Here is a 20,278-nt window from a genome sequence, read left to right on the forward strand (position 1 = left end):
GATACATAATCCATGTGTATGTGCCTGGGGCTGGTCCGAGCAGAGCTCCCACAAGGCTGAGATGTGACGGACACAGGGTGATGGATGCAGTGTCACAGGCTGTTTGGAGGTGGCAGCATTCATATCCTGGCTATTGGAAAGGGCTTGGAAGTTATTACATCCCTTGCTCAATGCGGGAGGAAGATAAGGAGCACTTTTCAGCAGGGTCTAAACACATGGGGTGGTGATAAATGCAAATCCCTCAAGCTCTGCACAGCAGGGCTAATGGGTCTTCAGCTTCAGCAGAAAGAGAGTCACAGTCTGGCTGACCTCGTCCAGGAGGACAAAAGACAAAAAGATGAGAAACTGTAGGAAGCAGCAGCTGTGACTGAAAGAGGGAGAGGTGTTTGGGTTCCAGGGTCTCAGACACATGGCCACAGTGTCCATGGGGGATTCAGGCCTGATGGCAATTTGGCCAAAAGCATGCAAGTGGCGGGGTGCACATTTGTCTTGATTGAAATCGAGGTTTTTGGGGGGTTTGTTGAAGCCAGCACTCACCCTGGTGTGGGATTCTCCAAGACAGAAGCTATCCCTGGGATGTGCATCGTGGCAGCCCTGGGGTGTTATCCTGCCCCTGCATTGGGGCAGCCTCTTCCTGGGGCTGTGATTGCTGAGGCCACTGCCAGCAAACCTGCCGAGGTCACTGGGAGCAGGAGAAAGGCTCTTGGGATGCAGGGAGACCCTGAGAGTGCAGGAGCTGACAGCCCTGGGATCAGCCCTGGGATCAGCCCTGCTGGGATCCCTTTTCACCAAGGTCTGAACGCCTGTGGTGTGCTAGCTAAAGAAAAACATCCTTCCCTTGCCATTCTTCAACCTTCAGGGGTGCATAATCACCGATATTTGCTGAAGCTGCTTGTTAATGATGTTTACCAGAAGGTATTTCCTGCTGTGTCTTCCCAAAAGACGTGAGCCTGTCCCACAGCACACAGCACAGCTCTGAACTGCCAGCAAGTTAAGGCAAAAATATCACCTTTCCCAAAGTGCTAAATGACTGGCATGGACATGCATACTTAGTGTACTCTGCTCCCCTCTCTGCCACAATCAATACCAGTCTGATTTCTTTATCATGGATGATGGAGGATGGAGATGAGCGATCCTGCTCATACTTCAGCTTTGGCATTTTGATTCCCAAACAGCCCATTCGCTAGTAGCATAAAAATAATGTAAAAACAAATAGATCAAATAAATGTAGCTTGAAGACATCTCTATTACAACCCTGCTCTGTATTCTATAAGCAAAATATGTACTGTACATACAAACACTGGGGGAATGAAGGGATGCAGGTATTAACACTGACACATCAAGGGGCTCCTTCATGATACCATATTATCTATACAATCACCTACAAGTATTTACATTTCATGAATGAGGTTTTCCAAACATCACCCCCAGCTGCTGTTCTTGGATGAAGTTCAGGCAAGGAATGAGGCCAAATCAACCCCTCCAGAGGGTGTTATTAAAAAAGACCTGGCTGCAGGGGGAAGAGGTGGGTGCTGGTGAACTTGAGTTGGGGTGGCTGTGGCAGGGCTGGAGGTAAAGCATCATGTTTGTGGAAGACATCATTCAATAGTCAAGATGGGCAGGTCCACTGGAAGAAAAATGGTGAGAAAGTCTCTAATTGGGTTCAGCCTCAGTCTTGGCTACAAGGTCGAGTGTGTTTTTTCCTCGTATTTTGGCACTGGTTCTTTTGAACACAGTTTAGCATAGGTAGGCCTTGCAAACTGTTTCCTAGGACTCCTCAGTGGGGCAGCTGCGGAGAATTTGCCACTCATGGGGTGCAGCTGGTGACTGAACTGACCTGGCATTTTTACAACCTTCACCGGATGAAAAACATGTTAACGAGGCAGAAGGTTTATAAAAGCCACCCATTCTGCAAACAGCCTCTCCCTGCAGACAGACTGTGTGAACACAACACAGCTGGCACTCCAGAAAGTTTGAAAAACTCCATGATTAATTAATGGATTTCTTTCAATATCGACCCACTCCTAAATCCCGACCACTACTCCGGACAGGGCACTTCATGACACTAATGAAACAAATTGTGGTGTTAAATGTCTCACTTCAGTTCAGCAGGTTGCCTGCAAGTACCAGACCCACTTCAGGCCTACACCATGTCCTGACTTCAGCACAAGTTATCCTATCCATTTCATTTGCTTAAATTCCCTCTGCAGGTCCAATGAGACACGTGCTTTCTCTCTGCTGCTTCTCCTGTCACTGTGATCACATTTGCTGTTACAATGTGCCTGTTTGATTGAGTATAATTTACAGGATAAACAAAAAAATATACACACCTTTTAAAAAAGTGAAGCTTTTTGGACCAAAAAGTCTTAATATTGTAAGAATGACTAACCTATGCCCCTCCTGCTCAAAGCAGGAATCTACATTTTGTGCAAGGACAACTTATATGACACCGTGTGAAAATGTGGCCAGTATTTCTAATAAATTTGTATGGTTTTTAATTACATGTCAACAAGCAAAGCAGGAGGTGGCTGAGACATCCACACAGGATGTGGGAGATTAGGGTTAAACTTCCACTCTGTCCAAGGGGAATGTGATCTACTGCTCTTGCCTTTTACTAGGAGAGTCTCTATATTCTCCGTCTTCCAGCTGCCCTGGGACGTGGGTGCTCCCAGCCAGCTGTTGCAAAACATTTTACTATTTCTTGGCAATGGGAAAAGAAAACAAAGGAGTACCCATGTGAGGCTGGAGAGGCACACAGTTATGCTTGGTAAATAGTTATGCAGAGTCCAATCTGAGAAATAAATGAATTTAGCATTCAGCTGTAGGTCCCTCCAAGCACACACCAACTGCTGCAGTAATTGTGCTGCAGCTAGGGGAGCAGGACTGTGGAGAAGGATTTTCCCTCCAGCTGCAAAACCTCCTGTGGCACCTCTGAAGGTCACTTTTCCAATGCTTCATCTCCACTGAATATGACCACTGGTCAGGGGGATATAGCTACTGCCTGAGGGTGGTAGGAAGATTCAGGAGCAGGAGAGGCCTAAGTCCATCCCACTTAGGACAGACATTTAAGATTAACTCGTACAATTCTTCCTCTGTAAGTAAAGGATCCATAGATAAACTCCAGTCTATTAAAGGAAATGTTCCTGCTGGCATCAGTTGTTTGTACTTCCATGATAGGTGCCACAAAGTATTTCTCAATTATTAACAAACCTGAAGCCAAGGTGAATGGCTCAAGTTATGTCACGAGGGGCACTTCTCTTTTAAAAACTCTGAGTTAAACAAGATTACCTTGTACTAAGTTAGAAGTGCTTCCTATTTGCAGGGTGAGAATTTGCACTAGCTCAGGTGAAGAGCTGAGCCGTGGGGGAGTTTATTAGCTGGCACTGCAGGGTCTGATCCAGACACCATTCATACATTTGGAAATTCTCCCTTGCCTTCCACAGGCACAGAAGGAACCAAGAGGATGGGAATTAGTCTTGTGTCAGTCGGTGCCAATATCCCTCTTGAAAATTAAAAAAAAATCGTGTCCAAAAGCTCTGTATTATCAAGACAGATAACAAAGAGGATAAAAGCTCACTCATTTAACATTCCTATGGGTTCTTTACTCAACTCAGACCTGTGAGCCCTCCTGATCTTTCTCCTGGACCATTATTTTCTATTTTTACTCTCAGGCTAGCATGGAAAGACTTCTCATGGCATAGTGAGAAGTGTTCCTCCCTACAGATGTGCTGCTCCCACCATCCTCCAGTCTAAATTGGGTCACAACTTCTGGAGCAAGGCCTGGCAGGGTGAATTTTACCCCTGGTTCATGGGGAACCACTACATTGAGTCTGCCATTCATGCCTCCTTCACACAGCCAGAGCAGGAAGAGGCCTGAGGAGAAATTGAAATCCTGGGTGCAAACAGAAGTCAGCACACTGCCACCCTTGGGATGTAGGCACACAGAAAATGGATGTCTTAGTCACCCAGCAGAGTCTGTCCACAGTGCTTATGGAAAACTGGTACCTGTGAGCATTTATGGAATTGCATGAATGGGGAAAATGTTTGATCCATGGCTGTGCAGGCAGCTGCCGTGTGGGACCCAGGCAGTCACTCTCCTGTACCACAATAACAATATTTTGTAGTGGTCTCATCATCTCCACCTCTGCAGGTGCTCATCTCTGGCTTGCTCCTTGGTGAGCCACAGGAACACGTTCAGCCCCTGGCTCAGTGATGTAAAGTGAAGAGGGGGAATGATTGTGTGTGGGGAAATGGTGTCCTGCAAGGAGGAACTGGGGGAACCCCAGGGTGTGGGGTTCTCAGGGAGACTCTTCTTTCTCTGGAAGAGCTGGAAAATAGCTCTCTCCTGAGCCCTGGAGTAGGTGGATTAGGGAAAGAAGAGGTCTGAGAGCATTGACTGTGCTGGGCCCACTGAAGATGGAGGGCTGAACTCTGACCTGGCATCTCTGGTAGTGATGCTAATGAAAACATTATGCTCTGTGAAGCCAGAACTTGGCAGGCTCTTTACATCTACCTGTTATGTGGGAGCTAAAAAAATCTCACAATTGCTTCCTTAAACAAAAATTTGCAGTCAGACTGCGTGCAGGTCAGTTGAAGGCAGATGGAGGCCTCCCAAAGGACTTCAAAGGAAAGATAACAAGCGCACACACAAAAATGCAGTCTGCCTTGAATTCCTCTGGAGGGTCACTAAGGCACTGCAAAGCCAGCTCTGGGTTGAATAGTCTGGTTTGCCTGTGGACCTTCCAGTAAAATATGGTCTTTTCTCTGCAAACCTCAGTACTTAGATAAGGAGAGATGTGTGGAGCAGTCTGGTCTCTGGAGCAGGGGTGCAAGCAGGCTCTCTGGTTATTGACTGTGATCAGCTGTGCCTGGGCACCACACGGCTTGACCTGCCCCGTATTGCAGCACAGAAACCCAGAGCGGAGCACAGGGCTGGGCCAAAGCTGCTGGAGTCACCTGATGGGTCATTCCTGAAAGCAGCCTCTGGTGGAAGGGGAGGGAAGGAGTAAGAGGAACGTGGTGAGGGGATGATGCATCTCATCTCCACCTTCTCAGCATCTCATCCCCGGCAAATGAGAGACTTGAAGGAGTGTCTGAGCTGGAGCCAAACCTCTGGGGACTGCAGCAGTGGTGATTCCAGCTTCCCAGTTCTGGTTAAACCCTGTTGGAACCTGTTTATACTGGGGGCCTCCACATCAACTGGTGGCAGTGAGTTCCCCAGTTCAATTATGTATGTTATGGAAAGGCATTCCTTTGTGTTTATTTTGAATTGGCTGCCTGGTAATTTCAAAGGAGTTCCCATTCTGTCCAACCTAATTTGGAGGATGTGTGCCCAGTGGCTAGACCATAGGAATGGATCTCTGAATTAATTCTATTTTCATCTCTGTCATTCTTCTAGAAGAGCAGGTATTATTATTCATTGGGGTGAGTTTCACCTTCAGCCAGCTCAATTAAAATTACCCCAAGCAAATAGTGATCTGGAATTTGGATGAGACTAATGTTCCCTGTATACATGCAGAGAACAGGTAGAAACTAAACTAGGCAATAAAGGTAAAAATTCTGTTTTAAATTTCCAATGCCTGGATCGATTTGTGCAATTGAAACTGCTGCCAACGTGTTACAAAATAACTTGCCATACAGAAGTAGACTCTATTATGTAGCAGAAAGCCCATAATTACAGAAAGATGAGAGCCCACCTGCAGGACAAAAATGTGTCATTTCTAAAAATAGCAATTTGCATACTGACCTAAGGACTGACTATCTATTGTAATTGTCCTATTTCTATTGATGTGTCTTCATGTCACTTGTAGTTTGCCAGTGAAACGGCACAAAAATCTTGAAAAAAAAAATCAGCTAGGCGAAAGAGTATTTAACAACCTGTGTGAGCAGCTGAGAAGGGTTCACAGATATAGAGGTGCTGGTTATATGTCTGCATTAATTATAGTTTTGGGTACATGCTAGTAAGACATTCAAAGCTCAGCCTTAATGGGATTTTCTTCCTTCTTTCAGAGGCAAAAAAGCAGCCTTTCTGCAAGAGGTCGTTTGCATCCAGGACGTGTACAAATCTCTTTACATTTATTTAGAAACTAAGGCAATTAAAACACCCCAGGCCCCTCCTGTTAGCTCAGAAACATCATTATGAAGATGCTTATGCCGCAGCGGCTTACTACGCTCGGTTTAGTGGAAAACTGGAAAGCTGCATTTCCAGCCATTTGATCAACATTTTCCCGAGGTTGCTAATGACTTGCAAAGATCTTCCCAACAGTAACACCCTCAGGGAGACTGCGCTGTCTCCTCCGAGAACCCCTATTTGTTTTCAGAATGAGAACTTTAATTAGGTGAGGGGGGTATTTTCGGCGGAGGAGTGAATGCCTTGTGCCCTCACAAACAAACCCTGTGTGACTGCCCGGGAGCCCCAGCCTTGGCACAGCCGAGGATCTACTGGCGCAAAGAAAATTCGATTTTATCTTGGTTCCCGCTGCGTTTCCCCACTTTCTGCGCTATCTGAGCGCGCTCCCCCCCTTTCGGAGGGGATCTTTTGCTCGTGGGTGGCTCTCATGGCCGGGGGAGGCGGGGGGAGAGGCGGGGGAAGCGGGCAGAGATGCCAGGCAGCTCTCCCGGGGATGCTGGGGTGCAATTCCCAGCGGGAAGGGCGCACCCCAACAACCCCGTCCGGGCAGGAGCGGAGATAAGGGACAGCCAGATGCCACCAGCATTCCTCAGGGCTTTCTCAACTTCCACCGTCCTTAAAAAAAAAAAAAAAAAAAAAACAAAAAACACGCTCGTGAGGCAGGCTTAGGAATCCCCAAAGACTCTCCATTAAGTCACTAATTGCTGCTAATTATGGTGAGAATGGTTTGCGATGCCGGTGATGCGCCGGGTCTGAGGAGAGCGCGGTGCCCGGGCGGCGGCAGCGGCGCTGGAGGAGATGGAAGGGTCCCAAGGAGCAGCTGCAGGACAGGGCAGGAATGCCGGCTCTGGAGCCGTGTCCCAGGGAGATGAGCAGGATACGGCCCCCCTGGCATCGGGGGACAATGGCACCGCTGAGAGCACCCCGCAATAATCAGATGGGGAGGGGGGAAATGGGTGTCCAGGTCATGTAAAGAGATGTGATGCAGCTCTCGGAAAAGCTGCCTTCTCCACCACCTTGGGGTGTTTTTCCCAGCAGAAGCAGAAGAAGGGAGTGTTTTTGTTTATCTGAAAAATATGAACAGTCTCTCCTCCACGTATGGTCTCATCACAAGCAGCCCAAGTGCACAGACCATGTGTAACATTTTTATGACGCTATTTCTATGGGTTGAGCTTTTTTCTTAATTTTTTTTACTTGTTGTTTTTTCCACATGAAGGACTCCTCTTCATTTTGCTCCCTGTAGAAAACATCAGTCTTTACCACGATTGGTTGCTCTGCACTCCTCCCTTTGCCAAGACGTGTCTGTAGGCACATTCCCCGAGTTATTCTAAAGGCAGGCTGGCACTGCTGGCACTTAAACTCTCAGTTTAAGAAGAGGAGCAAGATGAAGACAGATATGATTTTTTTTTTCTGGCAGAGGATGGTGAGCCACTGGAAAAGTTCCTCTTCGGAGGAGGAGAGAGACTCTTCCCCTTTGGGTGGCAGAGTAGCACACGTAGCTTCCTACCCTCCAAAGGGGAAAACTGCATGTAGTAAGTGCTCCCAGCCTTAGGAATCTTCAGGCAGCAACTGCTTACCAGCCTCCACTTCCCCAGCTGCTGTTCTTTGGAGAGTGATTTTTCTCAAAGCAAGCGTTTCCCCGCTCTTTATCAGCTAAACAAAATAGGCAAAAATCAGTGATGGCATCTCCTACAGAGCACCCTATTTAGTTTGCTGTCAAAATCATTGTATGTATTATTTTTGTACGATTTTATTTCACAGCATAAAATTAATAGAGAAGGAGAGTGGGTCTTTAAAAATCAGTTGCAAACAGCATGTTCTGATGTAAATGAACACTCTCCAGCAGCATTTGCAAATCTTTACTGGATCCTTGTGCATCAGACTGAAAAGGAAAACAAACTGGGGGCCTGACTACCAAGGGAAGCCTAGGTTTTTCTCTCTCTCTTTTTTTTTTCTTTTCTCTCTTTTACAATTCAAACTGAAAGGGGAAAAAAAGGCTAATAACATGCAGCTGAAAGCTAAATTAGATATTTAAAATTCAGTCTGTTAAGTTAGGGAAGGAATTGCTCAACACTCCAAGAAGAGCATGCTTGTGGCCCATGGTTCTGGACCCTGCTGAGAGATGTTGAGCTCTGCCCTGTCTCGTCTCCTGAGCAAAAGGGGTGCAAACTAGAGGCAGGCATTTCCCACCCAGCTTGTGTGGCCATCAGCACCTGATTAGCAAAGGGGAAACCAAACAAGATTATTTTTAGCCTTACAACATCCCTTTAAAATTTGCAACTCCATGAGATGTTGATATATGAGAAACGTGCACCTGAGCAAAGTCCAGTACAAAATTCCTCTTCAAAATTACACAGAAGAGAATGCAAACGTATATGGGAGTTGGAAGCTTGGTCTCCAGGCTGCTGCCTGTCAGGGCAGCTCTCTGTGCCTTAAAGATTGGTCACTCCCTGCTGGAAGTCAGGAAGTCATTCAGGAGGACGGCTGAGCCTTGCTAGACAAGCCCTAATTTTCATATCTGTTATCTAGCCATCACAGCAACAGCCAGAATGAGATTAGGCAGATACACAGATAGATACTTTACATTGCCTTCCAATGACAAAAAAAGGGCCCCGGGGAGAATGCATCACCTGCCCCAAGGGAGGGCACAAAGGGTGACACCTCTGTGATAAGGGAGTAGCTCCACCGACAAAAAGATTAACCCACCCCGATGAGTAACTCAGCTGGTAGCTTCTGCTTTCCTATTTTGACTCCCTATTTGTGCAAACTTTTCTCTCTTAATAACTGAAACAGAGGGTGCAAAGCAAGTTGTTGAGGTGTCTCCTAAGCTTGCTATTGAAAGCCCATCAGACACACCGTGGGCACAAAAAAAGGGGATTGCAGTGACCTGGTGGGGCTCTTCCTACCTCTGCCTTTCCTCAGGTGCAATGAGCTGTCCAGGAGGGAAACAGAGAAGCTTTACCTTGAACCTTGCAGGACAATTTGTAGCCTGAAACGATGCACTGAGGTGTAGCAAGCTCTATTTAGAAATGGATATATCCAGCCTGGAGCCCTGGGAGACAATAAAGCATCTGTTTGACTTCCTCAGTGGGTTTGCTGTGTGTAAATCATTTATCCCTGCTCCTGCTCCCCTTTCTTAGCTCTCACAATTTGTATTTTTTTTTTTTTTTGCCAGAAAAAACGATGCCTGCCTTTCTGTTGGTGAGCAGCTTGGGACACATTGCCTGGAGTCTGACCTCAAAGTAGGGTGGGATTTGAAACTGAAATCCACTCGGTTTGATCTCGCAAGAACCGCTGCGCTGCACAGCTTGTACATCTTTAGTAAAAAGGCAAGCCTTCAAATCCATCCTTTTCAGAGGCCTGTCTCCGTTGTCAGCTGCCATCTTCCGAGAGAAAGATCTAAAATTAGAGAAAAGCTGCCCTCCACTGCTGGAGAATACTGCTGCTGTGACATATGAAAGCAGAAATAAGCTTCAAATAAAGGTCTTCTGCTTAAGCTCACGTAATGAACAAGAAAGACTTTGGGTCTCTCCTGTCCAGACCGGCGTTTGTGGGGATCTGATTTAAATAGGCAGCCACAGCACCAACGCTTATCTTTGTCTGCCTAAGCGTTTATACTTTGCCTGTCATTATAGGTGCCGTTATTTTGATGGAAACCTAGAGATCGAAGGGTTTCTCCTTAAAATACCTTCCCTAGGAATCCTGAGGGATGCCTGGAGACCCTACTCTTTCCAATAAATCAGTGAAAAAGAAGGAAACCCTGCATGTGGGAGCAGCATCTCGAGACACTTTGAATGGAGTGGTTGTGATGAGGTGTGGACAGAGAGCAGGGACTGAGCTGTGGCCGCAGCCCTGGAGACAGCAGGTTCAAATCTGTGGCCTGGGGTGTTCTCAGAACCCCCCCAAAGCTATTGGCAGTGATAACACCAGGGGATTAGGAGTCTGGGCACCCCTGGTTAACCTTGGTGTCTGCACTCCGCAGTCTCTGCGTTCTGCATCCCTCCCACCGAACAGGCTTCTCCTGCCCTGGAGGGATTAGTGGGGTTTACAGGGTTAGATCTGCTCTAATGTACCGTGGCACAGCAGCCTGGGCATGGTGTGGAGGCAGAGAGCCCTGGGGAGAGCCCCTGTGGTGCCAGAGGGGAGCAGAGCTGGTGATACACCACCGCGAATTGAGACTGATTTCAAGCTTCCCAGTACTTGGGGGCAAGGAAGGTGCTACAATAAAGCAGGGTTTGATTAGCAGCAAGGCAGTGTGATGGTTTCCCTTTTAACCTGAGTGTTTTACAGCGTCCCAAACCCAGAGATCCTGCTCTAACACAGCTGCTGAGACTCTCAGAGAAGGAAACAGAAAACAAACCTCCTTCTTCCATCTCTTTTTCTTCCTGTTCCCTCTTCCCCCAGGCACCCAGCCCCAATTCCCCTCTGTGTGGCTGGTCATGCCTGCGCTGTGCTGCTGATGCCATGCCATAAACCACCCTCCCGTGGCTCCAGCAAGAGCTGAGAGCTTTCCTGCATCCCTGCTCATTTTCTGCTCAGCCCGGCAGCACAAGTGGCTGCCTCTGAAAGAGCCCTCCCGGGAGTTTGTGGAAGGGGAAACTTAGTGGGAATAAATGCCTCAGGAGTCACCTGGAGGAACAGGTTGGTCGGTAGCTGACTTTAAAAATCCTTGGCCAAAGGTAGGTGCACTGCAGCCAAGCTCTCATCTGCCAGCTGGGGAAGGAGGCAACACTGGCACCAGGAGAGAGGGAGAGCAACAGCACCAAGGAAAAGGAGCAGAAACTGCACACGTGAGGAGGCTTTGCTTTCACAGGATTGCAACATGCCTGAAAAACTCTCAGAAGCATGAGGTGCCTTCAGAAGCCCCAAACACGGGAGAGACTTTATCTTTATTCTCCCTGCAGTGGGCCCCAGCAGCTCCAGTGCCCTGTGCTGGCACCACAGGCTGCCCCTGGAAGAGGCTCTTGTTCGGATCCTCTTCAACACAGTGACACAGGACAGCCGACTTTGTCACAGTCCTGGCAAAAACAGAGCCTGCAGCAGAGTGCAAATGGCCTGCCTCCAGGGGCTGGAGTGCCAGTGTGTTTTCCAGACCTTTTCAGATCCCTGCAGCTCATGAGACAGCAACGTGACAGGGGAAAACCCAAAATTCATAGCTGGGCTGCAAGTGCAGGCGAAACAGGCACCCAGCACCCAGCATGGCACACAGTGTGACAGGCAGGATCCTGTGGGAGAGGACACCTGGCACCTTAAGAGGGGGTGGGATTTGGTTTAAAAGGGACCCATTTTTCTTAGGCAGGAGCAGTAGAAGTTTGTTTTCCTGAAGCACTAAAGCGTAACCAGGATGGCTCATCATCTCCTGGCATCACCCCAACACTGTTATTACTGATGGTACTGCAAAGGGATCAGATCATTAAAGATTATTAAAGGGCATGGCTAAGTCTGTGCAGCTAAAAGTGCACATACTTTTAGCATCAGCAACATTTTGGGCCTCATTCAAAATCCAATGAAACCACTGGGAAAAACATCCTGTTAACCCCTGGAGTTTTCTCCTCTGAGACTGGCCTGATGGGAATAGTCCCACAGGAACCCAAGCTGACAGTGGAACTCGGCTACATGCACACTGCATAGATGGAAAACCAGGACACATTGCTGAATCCAAGAAGCATGAATGTTACTGAGTCCCTGTTGCTCCAGAGCCTTCACCTACTTTTTTCTGTGTTCACGGAGCTCTGCCTGTCAGAAGCAAAACCTGATTGAAAGTGGGTTATTTGTTTTAAGCCAGGCCATTCGGATAAAGTTCTTAGGATGTCACTGACTAAAATACCTGATCCCTAATCTCTGCTTAGCCTCTGACTTTGCACTTGACTTCGGAGGTGGGTGTGATCCTGTCACTGCAGCCCGAGGTCCCAGCAGCAGGAGCTGGCAGCTTGGCAGAGCAGGAGCAAAGAGGGAAGTGGGAAGCTGCCTGAAACCCAAGGGGCCAAGGCATGGTGGTTTTTTGCAGGCAGGACCCAGATGCTGAGAGTGAGGTGCCTCTGGGCACCAGGGCCAGCAGAAATGAGCTGCCTTTGCTGTGAGGCTGCAGAGCAGGAGCACTGCCACCATGGGGTGGGAAGCTCGGGGCATTCAAACAAAAGAAGTGGACACAGTTAAAAGGATTTTCTGATATTTGTTTAGCTTGGCTGCTACACTTTGCTAAATAAAAGGAAGGTTTTTGCTAAAGTTGGAACAAACAGTAGATCAGAACATTAAATAAAGGGTTAGTGAACCTTCCAGTGGTGCTAAGTCAGATATGCTGATGAGGTCAAAATTTAATTCCACACTGAAATTGGACGTTTCAAGTACAAATGTTCACAGCAAGCCAAATTATTTTACCTACCAAAACTCCAGGTTCTCTGAAGAGTCTCTTTCATTGTCACTCGTCCAATCCATATTTACAATACTAAAATCCACTATGGAAACAGAGGCAGAAGGAGAGCAACTTTTTAGTCTATATAGGGCAGACAGCTGGGAAAGCTGGAATCTGTGCAGCCTGCTGCCACAGGACCCCCCCATAGGCTGACAAGACCTGCAGTGCCACCCTAGCATCTCCCACTGATCTTCCCCCTATCCCTGTCCATTCCCTCAGCTCCTTCATTAAATTATACTGAGGATGGGGGTAATTTAAAAGTGCTGGTTCAAGAGGAGCAGAGGGTTGGGAGGATAAGGAGAGAGCACCCAGAAGGATTATGGCTCTTGGAGGGATGCTCAGGGGCAGGTTGAGTGGGGTCCTGGCAGGGAGATGACAAAGCTCCCAGTGCTCTGATACCAGGCTGGGTAAAACACTTTATCCTGGGCCAAAAAAATGGGCAGCATAATGAAGTGATGTGGCTTCCACCCCGACAACATCCGTCCACCTGAGGAACTGCTGGGTATTTGGTGAGAACAGGGGTGTTCATCTCCTCAGCAGTGTGAGTAACTCCTCGCAGGGGTGAGAAACAGGTTGACAGCTCGGGTTGTGCTCCTTGCTCAACACTGCACTGCCCATCTGCAGCCAGCAAGAGACCTGGTGATACATCACATCCGAGTTTGTGACTTATGGGTAGTAATTATTGTAATTAAACAGTGGTCTCAAAATACTCCCTGGGTTGCGAATGCTTCTTAAACTCACATTTACCTGAGTAAGGGCACAGCAATTCTGTCCCATAAGGTTTGTATAGCATTTGAAATTCGTATCCTCAAATTATACATTTAGTTAAAACACTCTTATAAGTCATTTTCATAACAGTTTGCAGTATAAACATATTACCAAGTTAAAATTAAATGAGCAATTATCATATAGTATAATATAATATAAAAATTCACTCCTTATAATACAATCTAAAACTCACCAAATAGAAGAGCAATGCTGTGTAACTAAGCAAACAGGATAGGTGTGAAATTAAACAGGATATAGATGCATTGTGTGAGATAGATTTGGTGGTGGAAATGAGTCACCTCTTTGTCAACAGCATCACTACCAACTTGCTGTGCAGATGGGAAGGGAGGCATCCAGAGCAGCAGTGGCTGTGCAGAAATGTCACCAGAGCCGCCCCAGCCTGCACTCAGCACCTTTAACAGTAAGGAATGCCACCAGCAAAGCTCAGAGATGCCCCAGGCCCCCATCCCTGCTCCAGCAGCTGGCACAGCTCCAATCCTCTGCCACGGGAGCTGCCTCCACCTGCCTGCAAGCAGGGATGGTGCCTCATGGCTTGGAAAAGAGATGACTGAGAGCTTGTGGGCAGTGCAGAATCCATCCAATGCCTGTGATAAATAAAGTCATGCAGTGTGATGTTAGAGCTGTTCCAGTGACCTGAATTCACAAATGAGCTCCCTTTGGTGACCTGGTTTCACCATGCCCAAGAAGGGCAGCAGGACTGTCCCCTGCAGCAGCTCCTGCCCTGCAGCCTCAGCTCTCAGCTGCCAGCACAGCCCAAGGGCTGCAATCCCACTCTGAGGTGCACTAGCACAGGTGTGGACTGGGCTGTGGTCCCAAATTCATCCCCTGCATCCAGCCCCTCTTGCTGGTGGCCCCACTGAGAGGAGAGGGGCTCTTATGTCCTGATGGTGCCCTTTTCCAAAGGGCAGCCCCACACCAGGCTGCCCTGGGCACGTCCCACTCCTTAGGGGACAGGAATGGAGTGCCCTGCCTGAAGCAGAAAAAAGAGAGCTGACTTTGCTCCACGCTGTTTTGCACATTAATTGTTACATAAATGCATTCAAATATTTGTAAGGTTGATTGAAAATGTTGCTAAATCAGACCGCTCAGATTTAACCACCAGAAATTAAATCAGATAATAAACAATCAGCATTTCATTCCTACAAAAGGATGATAATTCTGTAGGACTTTGGGTTTATATTGTCTATGCACCTGCATGTGGAATGCTAGTGATAAAGTGAGATTTGATAGCAAATTGGACTGGCAGACTGTTTTTGAACATAATTGCTCAACAGAAACCACCCGGAATCAATTTAATCACAGTGCAACTGATTTTTAATTTCCAATGGGACAAAAAAGTACCATTCACTTTAGGATTTTAGTGACTTTGGTTTGTAATCATGGAACATCTGTATTGTAGCCAAGCTAATTAAATAAATGCTAAGTATTTCTCACTTTGTAATGCAGAAAAAAAAAAAAAAAAAATTAAAGGTGCCTCCTAAACAGCAAAATGAACAAAAGCTAATGGCCTGGCAGCACACTCAATCCGTGGTTAGACACAGTCTGTTCTCTTTGCAGTTGTGAAATTCTGGGACAATTATCAGCAGTTTCTTTTGAGGCTCTCTGGACAATTAGCAGTGGCACTAACAGAAGGTGGGGACACAAAGCCCAGCTGCCAGAAAGGAAGCATTTCTGCAAAAATTCCACCTGAAATCTGGTGTGCAATGCAGAAATCCGTCCTGCAGAAAAAGGTGCTGCCCTGACAAAGAGGGGGGTGCCCAGCGGGGCATCCTGCCCTCTCTGCTCTTGCCTTTCAGGGCAGGAGAAGAGCTGTGCAGCCACCAAAAGCAGCGAGACAGAAATGCCAGAGCCCCTTCCTGCTCCCCTGGTTGTGGAGGCGCTCGGTGTGGGTGTGGCAGAGGAAGCAGCTGCTCACAGCTGCCTGAGCATCAGAGGGGAAAGCAGCTGTCAGCTCATGTGGTGACTGGAGCATGAGTCCAAAAAACACATGGTGTGTATTAAGGAAGAGGAAAACAAACTGCCCCATAGTACCTTGGTCCTGAGAGGAAAAGGCTGAAGCAATTACATTAATTTCATTTGGGATGGGAAGTCATCTCCAGTCTGCTTTTATTCTCTAAGTGGTTCTTTTTAACCAATTTTGGTGTTTATTCTGGATGTTGTTCTCTTAGCTGGAAGCTATTAGGGCACAGTGATCTTACAACCCTGTATCCTGAGACAGAGATCTGAGATGAGACAAAACTGGATTATTGCCTTCTCATCCTGGTTTTAATTTAGGGAGGGAGGAATTAGGCCCTATATTCTCATGGGGGAAACATTAAGAATGATTTCTTCATTTGATCCTGTTGAGCATCTTGAACAGAAGAACACAGATCCCATGCATGGCAGAAAAGTGAGTTGCTTCTGCTTCCCCCTGTGACTGCAGCACTCCCCTCCACCAGGCACTTGCCTGGCAGCAGGTGTGGGTATTTCTGATGGAGTAGCCAAAGAGCAAAATACTCCTTTCTGCTTTTGTGTTGCCTTTGTGAGGGCTGTGAGAGGACAGACAATACCTGAGCTCTCAGGATGCCTGGTGGCCCACAGCCTTCAAACAGCTGCACACAGCGAGGCTGAAGGGGCAGAGTGAGTTCCCTGAGAGTCTGGGCTCTGCAGGACACGGCTCTGCCAGGCTCTGGGAGCCAGGAATTGCTGTGACTCCTTGATCTGGGGCTCAGAGCTCCCCTCCATCACTGCTGTCCCTGCACACCTGCTCAGGCACCAAGGGATCCCACAGAGCACAGATAAGAGCTTTGGCAGCACAGCTGAAAGCCCAGGGCTGCTCAGGGAGCTCTCAAACCCAGGGGTGCTCAGCAGGGACCTCAGGGAGGTGCAGGTTCCTGGGGGCTGCCAGCCCATGTGAGGGGAACACAGGAATAACCACGGAACTGATAAAACAGTGACAGCTCCACAGCCCTTCCTTTTGATCAGCATAAAGATGTATTTATAAATGCTGCCTTTTGTCAGCCAAAGGGTCTCTGATGAAGGGGCAGCATTTAGGCTGGGAAGTTTTGCCCTGCCTTAGACACAGGGGCACCAAAAAAATGTGTGATTATACATTGCACAGAGCAGTGCAGTGCCCAGCTCATCCTGCAGGCTTTTGGCAGAACCAGCCTGCTCCACTATATATATATTTAAGATTGATAATTCCTGTCACAAGAAAGCCCCAAGCAGTTGGCCTGGCTTTAATAAAACACAAGTCACTGGTGCCTTCTCTCTTGTGCCCAAGGGTGAAATAAAAGTTGTGCTTGTCCTTTGTGGAGCTGGGAAAGGATGTGCATCAGAGCATTTTGGGCACAAGGCCTGAAGGCTCGGGATCAGGCTACCCCACCCTGCAGCTCCAGCACAGCTCCAACAGCAAGCCAGTGTTCGGGCAGGGGACACCAGTCCCAGCCAGAGCCACCACAGCCTCACTTCCCTGGGTGACTGTGGGCAGAGACCCAGCGGCTCCCCGGGGTTAAGATGCTCTGGGGGCTCAGTCACATCGACTTTTTCTTCACAAAGCAAGGATACCAGAACAAAAACGCCTCGCTGTAAGAGGCTGGAAGGCGAACTACACCAGGGAAAGCCAGCTTTCCTTCTGAATGGGTGTGTTCCCCACACACATAGCTTCTGTGCCGCATTATTGGATATGCCAGACCCTTTTTTACCAGACTTCCCTCACAAAACCCCAGGCAGCCTTCATAACTCCGTGCAGAACTAAAAGTGAGCTAAACTTACAAATCACATCCAACACTAGTCAAATAAGAACCAAAGATTTAAAAGGGCATTTTATTTATTTCTTTATCTATCTATTTAGAAGAGCTCATTTGAGAATGGCAACGCCCCCAAACAATCCCACAGTATTCCCAGGAAATGATCCAGCTCTGCAGGATGGTTAAAATTAAACCTGTTGAGAGGCCCTCCGTCTCCTACACTCCAGGGGAATTTCCTGTGGCTGCTGCCTGCAGGGAATGCCTCGCAGGGAAGCGCTGGCATGCTTTGGTTTATCTCTCTTACCCCACCCTGCCACAGCAGGGAGGGGACCTGCCGGGAAAGGGCTTTGCTGGCTTACCCGGTGGGATTCCGGTGTTTAAATATCGGTGATCAGTGCCATTCGAAATGCCCCGGGGTATCCGGCTCGGCTCCCAGCAGCTGCTTCGGGAGGGTGGAGGTTTCTGGCAGGTTTCTGCTGGATCTGCCCTGCTCGGGTATCCCCGGCTCTCCTGGAGATGCTGCAGCCCCCGCAGAGCTCCTGGGCCGGGAGAGCAGGAGGAGCCTCCTACCGAGCCAGTTTTTCTTGAGCTGCCCGGGATAGCATCCAGGAGCAGCAGAGGAGGGATGTCCTGGCTCTGGGCAGCATCCCTGTGGCCAGGGCAGAGCGGGCTCAGCAGAGCTGCCAGGGAAAGGTGGGACAGCCTTGGGTTGTGAGAGGGCAGCAGGATGAGCCTCGGACACCCAGCAGACCCCACACCTCCAGCCGAGCCTGGACAGCTGCAGAGCACCTGCCTGTGAGAGAGCTCCTGCAGGAAATCACAGCAGCTCGTGGTCCTCCTGCTTGGATTTATTTCAGTGGGGACAACTGACAGGCACCAGAGTTTTTCCTCCCTGTGCCCTGTGGAACTGGACAGCAAAACTGAAAATGTACTATAAATTCTGCTTTTCCCCAGTGAGATGTTTTCAAAGTAAAAATATAAAATGTCATATAAACCTTCAAATAAAGTGAAAAATGACAGCATCCTGTAGGGAGAAGATGCAGGCACTTACTTTTCTGGCTTATTCAAATTTGGGATCTCTTTATTTTAGGGTTTATTTTTCCTCTCTTGGGACCTGTGAGGCTGGTAGGAACTGTCTGATTATCCCCAGTGAGCTCAGACCTCATCCTGAACATCCTGACCTGCACAGGAAAGTTTTGCCAGATGCCCCAGCACAGGAACAGAGATGGCACTGCTGTTGTGCTATAGCTGCCTTCTCCATGTGCTTTCCCAAGTTCAGCTACAAAATTAAAAAAAAAAAAGGCATGTTAGTGTAGCTGCCCTGTGTTAGGTTCTCAGACTGCACCCAGAAAAGCTTTCCCACAAACACAAGGATGGAGGTGAAATCCCTGCAATTGTTTATCCAGGTCTGTGGATTTCAGCAGATCCACAAGCTCCTGTGGGAAGAAAGGAGGGAGAATGTTGCTGTGTGACTTGGGAGACCAGCATCAGACTGGACATCACACAACAAGGGGTAAAAAGGAATGTTTTCAAAGTTTCCCACAGTCTCTAGGACACTGGGAGCTTTAAACCCCTCCCTTTGTGTCCCTCCCATGCTGTGCTCCCCAGAGCAGTGGCTGAACCCCTCAGTTCCACCTTCCTCCCCATCCCTGGGAGCCCAGGCCACCCCTTCAGGTGTTCCTGAGACAAACAGCAGCATAGGAAGGGTTATGAGGCACAGCTCAAACTCTGCCTTGCTGCTCTGGAGGGAACAATGCATTTGTGGGGAAGGATGTGAATTGGTCACAGTCCCCTCAAGTGCCAGGATGGCCTTTGGGCTCCCAGCCCCAGGGAGAGCAAAGTTTCCTGTCTGCAGAGCAGAGGGCTCACCAAGCATTTCCAAAGTGACACCAGTGATCTGTAGGCCAGGCAAGGAAAACTGGTGTCCAGTTAAAGTTTATGAAACACAGGAGACTGCAGGGAAAATAGGCCCCTGGGGAGAAAATGCACATTTAAGAGCAGGGATCCTGGCAGGGGAAAGCAGCAGATTGCCTCTTAGCACCAAAGGTTACACAAGCAGCTGGACACATATTTAGCTGGATAAAAAAAGAGGGGAACATTAGGAGCTGACTTGGAGAACAAGCATCGAGTAGTGCTGCTGTCCTTTATTTCAGTGCAGCTGTTTTGCATCCCAGTAATTTAATATACTCTTTTTGTAATAGACACGATGCTGCCAGCACCCACCAGAGCACTGTGTAGCTGGTGCTGATGCTGATGGGGACCCAAGGAGAAGTGAAAACCACCAAGACACTGAGGACTCAGCATCCAGATTCACAGCAAAGGTGAGGAATACTCTCATTTTAGCATTTAGGGCACCAACACAGAGATGCAGCTGGGAGTTGTCCTCCAAAACCAAATGAGGGATGCTGCTGCCTCCATTTGGCATGGGTTATTTATCAGTTTCCTGAACACAATCCTTTTCACTGGGTACGGGATCTGCCCTTGGAGCTCACACAGATATGAAAGGGGAGGCTGAAAAATGCACCTTGATACTGACAGGCTGATAGCACAGGTTTGAGAGGAAAGTTAAGTGAGCCTGATAAACCAGCTCATCACATTAGTCACAAAAGCTGCATAACACTGGATCCTGCTAGTTTTTAAACTTGTGTGTAACAGGGTGATGGTCATTCCACACGGAACTGAGCCACCAAGCCACATGGCACTTTTATCTGCCTCCCCTCATCCCCAGCACCCTTCCAGCAGCTGCCTGGAGCATTCTCACCATTCCTGGGCCTGCTGGATGCTGCCAGGTGTTCCTGCTGGAAGGGTAAAGGTGCCAGATGTGCCTGCACCTCTCTCCCTGTGGGCACAGTGTGTGTCCCCCTGTCCTCCAGCCCTCAAAGCACATCTGGGGTGACAACGTGAACATGTGTGGTGCTTAGGACAGGACCCCATCCTAGGGATGCTGCAGGTGTGGCTTTGTACCTCAGTGTCAAACCAGAGTCCTTTAATGCCAAGTTTCATTAGTCTGGAGCTGGCCAGGCCCTCCTGCAGGAGCTGGGAGATGGATCTCTTGTCAGAAAAGCTGCCAAGCTTCCTGGATTGCTGTCCAGCTGTAACTTCTCCAGTATCACTCTGCCCCCTCTGCCTTACCATGAAATAGCTTATTTTGCCATTCCTGCTTTGGAAGCTCCCCTAATCTTTGCTGCACCTCCCACAAGTGGGCACCTCTGTAATTTC

General features: G+C 48.3%; 1 long non-coding RNA gene across 1 annotated transcript; it reads right to left on the reverse strand.

Moving 5' to 3' along the window:
* Positions 1–6,038: 6,038 nt before the first annotated feature.
* Positions 6,039–17,589, reverse strand: LOC111927659 (uncharacterized). The gene is made up of 2 exons (XR_002863692.2): positions 17,419–17,589; positions 6,039–6,745 (listed from the first exon to the last, which is right to left on the reverse strand). It is a non-coding gene; the product is annotated as an uncharacterized LOC111927659 (long non-coding RNA).
* Positions 17,590–20,278: the final 2,689 nt, after the last annotated feature.

The sequence above is a fragment of the Cyanistes caeruleus genome, chromosome 3 (assembly GCF_971803275.1).
Source record: "Cyanistes caeruleus chromosome 3, bCyaCae1.hap1.1, whole genome shotgun sequence".
NCBI classification, from domain to species: Eukaryota; Metazoa; Chordata; class Aves; order Passeriformes; family Paridae; genus Cyanistes; species Cyanistes caeruleus.